General features: G+C 41.0%; 1 long non-coding RNA gene across 1 annotated transcript in view; it reads right to left on the bottom strand.

Moving 5' to 3' along the window:
* Positions 1 to 1,979: 1,979 nt before the first annotated feature.
* LOC114009464 (uncharacterized) overlaps positions 1,980 to 7,588 on the bottom strand; it is a 9,748-nt gene continuing 4,139 nt past the window's right edge. The window contains exons 3-4 of the long non-coding RNA XR_003550872.1: positions 4,253 to 4,420; positions 1,980 to 2,029 (exon numbers count right to left, since the gene is read on the bottom strand). This is a non-coding gene — a long non-coding RNA (uncharacterized LOC114009464). The remainder of the gene's footprint in view (positions 2,030 to 4,252; positions 4,421 to 7,588) is intronic.

Genomic DNA, 7,588 nt, shown 5'->3' with positions numbered 1-7,588 from the left:
AGTAAATAAACATGGGCGGTTTTCAAACTGAAAAAAAAAAAAAAAGAATAGAGAGCCTGGAAATAGATCCACACATGTATACTAAACCAACCTTTTTTTCTTTTTTTTTTTTTAGAGAGAGATATTTTTGCTATAGGGCACGTACATTTGCCAGAGAGACAGAGAGTCAAAGAGTGAGTAACCATCCCCTGTGCGGATAGCCATGCCACAATCCCTTCTTCTCCTTTCTCTCTCTCGGGATCTTGGGCATGCATGCACATGCACCTGGCATGAGTTTTAAGCCGCTGGGTCTGGGACTTGAACTGTGGTTGACTATGTGGGAGTTTAGTGATGTAATCATTACACTACCTGCTGGTCTCTACTAAACAAACCTTGATAAAGCAACAAAAACAATTCAATGGAGAAATGCTAGTCTTTTCAACAAAAGTTGTTGTAACAACTAAACATACAAAAAAAAAAAGAAAAATATCTAGACATTGGCCTTATACCTTTCATAACTCATAACTCAAAATTGATTACAGATACCAAAGTAAAATGTAAACCTATAAAACTTCTAGAAGATAATTCAGGAGACAATCTAGGTGACCTTGTGTTTAGCAATGACTTTATAGGTATAGCACTGGACCCATGAAAGAAGACATTGGTAATTTGTATTTCATTAAAGTTAGAAACTTCTACTCTGTTAAATGCACTATTAAGAGCATTAAAAGACAAGCTATAGACTGAAAGAAAATATTTGTAGAACCTATATTTGATAACTTGTATTTAAATATACAAGCAGGTCTTAAGGCTCAACAATAAGAAAATAAAGGACGCCATTTAAAAACATGCAGAAGACCTGAACAAACTCCTTACCAGAGAAGATAAACAGATGGCAGATAATCATATAAGATTTCTCAACATCATGTGTTATTACAGAAACGCAACCTAAAACAATAAGACATCACTACTCACCTATTAGAATGGCTCTAATCCATAAACCATCAATACCAAATACTGAAATGATTGTGAAATGGGAACTCTGCTTCATATCTAATGGAAATGCCCAATGGTACAACCACTTAAGAAGACCACTTGAGGGACCAGCAGGTGACATGATGGTTAAGGCGCTAGACTCCCACATAGCCAACTGTGGTTCAAGTCCCGGACCTGGCGGCTTCTCTCGCTCTCACTCTCCCACTCTCTCTGTCTCACTGGTAAGTGCATATGCCCTATAGCAAATGCCCCGACCTGTGGGACAGTCGAACAGGTTCCCAGGGGGAGGGAATGAGAGATGGGGCAAACACACGCACACACAATACGAGGTGCTGATCAAGTCTTCCTCTTCCTCTTCTTCCATTTATTGAGGAGAAATGGCGAGTTATATACAGCTGGTGGGCACTGATTGGTTGCTCGAAATGCAAATGAGGTAGAACAGCATGAACCAATCATTGATGTGGGTGGATCTCTCCCATTGCCTAGAAACCCAATCACATCCAGGGAGAACGGTTGGTCACATGATTTCTGAGAACCAGTTTGCTCAGTGAGGAAGTGAAGCCTAATGGTTTCCAAGATGGTGGATAGCTCAAGATGGCAGATAGCTCAAGATGGCTTCCGTATGCAGTGCCCTCCACAAGCAAACATTTTAAAAATAGTAATAATAAATAAAACAAATAATTTTTTTAAAAAGAAGACCATTTGGCAGTTTCTTTGCCGTCATACCTGAAAGTTAAATTTAATATCTGCACATAAATGTTTATAAAAGCTTTGTTTATAACTGCCCAAAGGTGGAAGCAACCAAGATGTCCTTTAAAAGGTGAATGTATAGGGGCTGGCAGGTGGCATGGTAGTTGAGGGCACTGGACTCCCATGCCCTGACCTGCAGGACAGTTGAACGGGTACCTGGGTGAGGTTGGTGAAAAAGGGGACCCACACAAAATTTTCACACACACACACAGAGTGGAGACAAGATGAGGTGCTGATCAAGTCTTCAGTTTATTGAGGAAGAATTGCAAGCTTATATACAGGCTGGTGGGCACCGATTGGTTGCCTGAAATGCAAATGAGATAAAACAGTATGAGCCAATCATTGAGGTGGGTGGATCCCAACCATCCCCAGGAAGAACAGTTGGTCACAAGATTTCTGAGAAATGGTTTGCTCAATGAGAAAGTGAAACCTAATGGTTTCTAAGATGGCGGACAGCTCTCGAGAAGCTCCCAAGATGGCTTCCATATGCAATGCCCTCCACATATCACCCTTTTTTATTTTTTCAAAGGGAGATGAAAAACCTGGGGGAATCGTGCCTGTCTTAGGTTGGAGTCATTGTTAGAGCCACACATCCATCCTTCCCTGTCATTGGAGAACCTCATTGCAATGATGAGTTTCCTGTCTTAGGTGGGAGGACTGTACAGCTGTCATAGGCTCAGACTCTCTTACCCATCTTTGGCTAACCAATTCAGCCCCTCAAGCAAGAGAAATATCTAGGCTCCGTGGTACTCCATCTCCCCGCAATACTCCATCTTTAGGTTGTGATAATGGACTTGGATAGGCTGTATTTTTATGGAGTCATTGATTTGGCGTTTAAGGAAAGCCACGAGCTTATTAAAGAGAACAGGTCCCAAAGAGCAAACAATCAATAAACCCAGAATTAGACCAAGTATGGGGAGTAAAAAAGGGAGGAGTCCATTTCATGCAGTCAAAAAGGGATTATCAGTGAGCTGTTTTTATTTTTGTTCAAGGAGATTTTCTTGTATTGGTTGAGCTTGTCACAAATGATGCCAGGCTTGTTGGCATAAAAGCAGCAGCAGTGTTCCTGCAAAGCAAGACAGAGACCCTCTGTTTTGCCAAAAGGAGGTCTAACCCACGTTTATTTTGAAGTACTACTTTTATAAGGGAGTCTAATTGATCTTGGACAAAAGTAACAGAGGAAGCTAATTCTTGTACATCAGAAACAAGGGAATCAGTAAGTTGTTTGAGTCGAAGGGAATATCCCAGTCCAGCAGAGCCAGCAGCTGTAGCTGCAGCAAAGCCTAGAGTAGCAATAATAGGAAGGAACTGTATAGCACGCTTGGACCGTGCGTGTTTAGATTTACCAGGAATGAGATCAAAGGCAGGAATGGGAACTGGCCCATCTCCTTTAATAATATCCACATCAGGGATAAGCATGGCAAGAGTGCAAGAACCTACCCAGCGCTCGGGCAAAAAGGTGTAAGCCAAAGTAGTGCCACAAACAAAAATTGTGTTATGAGGAGTGCATAAGTCAGTTATATGGGAAATATGTATCTTGGGAACCAGCAGTTAGCGTAATGGTTATGTCGCTGGATTCCCACGTAGTCCACCACGGTTCGCGTCCCAGACCCGGTGGCTTAGAACTCACACCAGGCGCGTGTGCGTGCGTGCCCGAGATCCCAAGAGGAGAATGGAGGAGAAGGGATTGCGGTGGGACCATCCCCCCGGGGGGTGATTTCTTGCTTTCTGTCTCTAATGTCTCTCTCTGTCTGTCTGGCGAGCGCACGTGCCCTATAGTGAAAATCTCTCTCTCAAAAAAAAAAAATATGTATCTTATCAGTACAATCAGAGAATGTAATGAAGCCAAGAACGAACTCATCAGAATGATCAAAGGAGGGAGAATAAAGACAACGTATGTTCGAGGGGAAGACAGGCTGAACCAGAAAAGGCAAAGTAGGCGAACAATGTGAGGATTCGACAGGAAAAGTGAAGTTAACAATTGGAAGAGCAGACGGAATCTGTGGACCATGGCGAAGACAGCACCAACAGTCTTCAGCAATTGTGGGCTGAGAAACATTGAGTAAGGCGAGTGTGAAATTAAGGAGCGGGTATGTATGTTTATCAAGAAGGTCATCAGGAGGGTTATAGGATATCTTAGGACGTAAATGTTGTGTGATGTCGTTCAGATGTTTTTGTACCTTGATCGTCTAACTATCTTGAGGTCCACCCCTATCAGAGATGTGGTAGTTTGTGTAGCCGAGAAATGAGTTTTATTTCTGTGGACGCATGTGATGACATGATTATAACAAGAAGCATGAAGTGTAGATTTGAAAACTGTTCACATGCATTGAGGAGGTGTAGAAGAAGAGATTTGGGTGTATCAGTGCAATACCAAGTAGGGAGTTTGTGTAGCGGAGATTAGAGGTTCGTCCAGTAACGAGAGGGATATGTGATTTGTTCGCAGTTTGTTCGGGGTGAAGATATGCGGTGTATCCAGAGCAGATAACTGAAGAGAGTGGTGTGAAAGAAAGTTGAGTAATCTTACCACCGGGACATGTACAACGAATATTGTAATCAATTGTCTGTTGAGTTGGGCCAGGGTCAAAACCAGCAGCAACAGCGTCGAAGAGACAAAACAGGATCAGATATTTAAGAATCTTCATTTTGTTGGTCTGTGGAAGAAAAGAGAGGTATCTCAGGGTTTTTGTCATCCCTGGATGAATTATTATCATTTGAATCAATTTGTTTGACTACTCTTTCAGGTAGCCAACAAGCAGCATTCAGTTTTTGAGAATAAATGCAAACAGACCCTCTGCCCCAAATGAGGACAGGGTCTGGATCGTCCCATGAATTGTCCAAAGGATCTTTCCACAAAACTGTGGCAAAGTTTGTTTTAGTAGTTGAATGCCAGAAGCGCTCAGCAGCTGAGCATCCATCTTTATCAAGTGTTAGAAAATTTAAAATAAAAAGCGTATGTGCCAAAAGGTTTTTTGGTGAGCCTTTGGTTTGTAAAATCTCCCCTTTTTTTAATTTTTGGAGAGTATTTTTTAGGGAGAGATGAGCATGTTCAACAATACCTTGTCCTTGGGGATTGTATGGGATCCCCGTGACATGTTTAATGTGGAATTGTTTACAAAAAGAAGCAAAATTATTACCTGTATAACCTGGACCATTATCTGTTTTAATTTGTTGCGGTTTGCCCAGAACAGAAAGGGTAGTAAGTACATGGGAAACAACATGTTTACCAGCCTACCAGTCTGTGCCGTGGCAAAAATGAAACCACTAAAGGTGTCAACAGTGACATGTACATACTTAAGAGTACCAAATTCAGCAACATGAGTGACATCCACTTGCCATAAGGAATTAGGCATAAGGCCTCTAGGGTTAACACCCAAATGTGGTGTAGGCAAAAGAGTAACACAGGCCGGACATTGTTTTAAAATTTGTCGGGCTTGTTCTTGAGTAATTTTAAACATAAGATGAAGAGTGTGAGAATTCAAATGATGTAGTCGATGGACAGCAACAGCATCTGAAAGATTTGTGTCAGTTTGAGTGAAAACCAGAAGAGAATGTGTTGTGGCCAGATCAGCGCGACGATTACCCTCAGTTAAAGGGCCAGGCAAGTCTGTATGTGCACGCAAATGGCCGATGTAAAAAGGTAACTTTCGATTTCTAATGAGAGATTGTAATTGGAGGAAAAACTGCACGGCCTGTGGAACTTGTTTAATTTGTGCCGCAGTTTCCAGAAGTGGTACAGACATAGCAATATAAGCACTATCTGTGTATAAGTTTAAAGGTGTATCAGGAAAAGCAGAGAAGACTGCAATAACTGCTTGCAGGTCAACCAATTGAGCTGACATCGAAGAAGTAGTAAATGTAATTGTTTGATCAGAGAAAGAATAAGAAGCAGTTCCAGTAGAGGAACCATCAGTAAAAACCAATAGACCATTTGCAGCAGGATGAAGTGAAGTTTGTACAGGGAAATCAAAGTCGTGGGTATATAAAAAATGTAAAAATTTGTTTGGAGGAAGATGGCTATCAATATTTCCAGTAAAGGAAACACATGCTATAGGCCAGAAATCTGTTTGTTGGAACAGCCAGTCAATCTGATTTTTAGTATATGGCTGAATGATTACATCAGGATCTTTACCAAAGTAGGTAACACTTAAATTCCGTGCCATACTGATTATATCAGCCACAGCTTGATAATAAGGATATATAACCTTTGAAGGAGAAGACAGAAGGTGGACCCACATAATTGGTGCCGATTGCCAAAATACAGCCGTTGGAGTGAAAGCAGTCCAACAAATCACAAGGAATAACGGTTGACTATAATCTATGGCTGTAATAAATTGAGAGGCAATGGCTTTTTCTACTATAGAGAGTGCCTGACGGCCTTCCTCCGTAAGCACTCGAGGAGACCTAGGATTGTGGTCTCCCTGTAAAATATTGAATAGAGGTTTAATTTGACCTGTAGTTAATTTTAAATAAGGGCAGATCCAACTGATATCACCCAATAATTTTTGGAAGTCATTCAAAGTTTTCAAATTGTCAAGTCTAAACTATATTTTAGGAGTATAAATTTTCAGGCCAAAAAGATGATACCCTAAATAAGTATAGGGATCTTTAAGTTGTACTTTTTGGGGGGCAATCTTTAGCCCTCAGGCAGATAAGTGTTCCTTAAGGTCATGAAAACATTGAAGGACTAATTGACCATCTTTACCAGCAATTAAGATACCATCCATATAATGAATAATATACATTTGAACCCATTTGTCTCTAACTGATTGTATGGCAGCAGCAACATATTTTTGGCACAGAGTAGGGCTGTTTGTCATTCCTTGAGGCAAGACCCACCACTCATAACGTTTCATTGGTTCTTTAAAGTTAATCGATGGAATACTAAAGGCAAATCTTTCCTGATCTAAAGGATGGAAGGAAATAGTTAAAAAACAACCTTGAAGGTCAATAACTATTTTAAAGAAATTAAGGGGTATGGCTACTGGAGACGGTAGCTCAGGTTGAAGTGCCCCCATTGGAATCATAGTTTTATTGATTGCTCTTAAATCCTGAAGTAAATGCCATTTTCCTGATTTTTTCTTAATAACAAAAATAGGTGTATTCCAGGGCGAGGTACTCTGTATGATATGTCCTCCCTCAAATTGTTCCTGTACTAACAATTGAGCATCCTGCAGCTTTTCGGAAGGTAAAGGCCATTGATCAACCCACACTGGTGTATCATTTTTCCAAGTGATCTGATCTGCGTGGGGCACAGGAATGTCAATGGCCGCTAGGATAAATTTCCCAGTCTGGCTCTATCAAGTTTAGGTTCAGGCAGTAGAGGTTGGACAATGCCTGATTCATTTTTTCCCAAGCCTTTCCCTGGTGCATAACCTTGAGCCAGCATTTGTGCAGTTACTGTATCATTTGGGCTGAACATCAAGAGACTCGTTTGTGATAACAAGTCTTGTCCCCACAAGTTAATAGGAAGGCCTTGTATTACGAAAGGCTGAATGTGTCCCTGATTGCCTTCCCTATCTTTCCATTGTAACATTTTTGAACTTCTCTCAGGATTTTGACTTTGTTCTATACCCTTTAAGTTAGTGAGGGTTGGAACCAGAAGCCAAGACTGAGGCCAGTTATCTTTTTTAATAATTGTAACATCAGCTCCAGTGTCTATCAGTCCAGAAAATTGTTTTCCATCCAGCCACAAAGTAAGCATTGGTTTAGTTGGAGAAATTTGTTGTAACCAATAGGCATCTGAAGAACCAAAGCCTTTTTCGCCCTGTGAAGAGGCTTGAATGTTGTTTTGAGTCAAGAGCAATGAAAGGAGCAGGAGCTGAGCTATGCGTTTATTGGCAGGAATGGTTGTAATTAACCA

This window comes from Tupaia chinensis, unplaced genomic scaffold (assembly GCF_000334495.1).
Source record: "Tupaia chinensis unplaced genomic scaffold, TupChi_1.0 Scaffold000539_1, whole genome shotgun sequence".
Taxonomy (NCBI): domain Eukaryota; kingdom Metazoa; phylum Chordata; class Mammalia; order Scandentia; family Tupaiidae; genus Tupaia; species Tupaia belangeri.
This window is presented reverse-complemented; position numbering and strand designations above follow the sequence as displayed.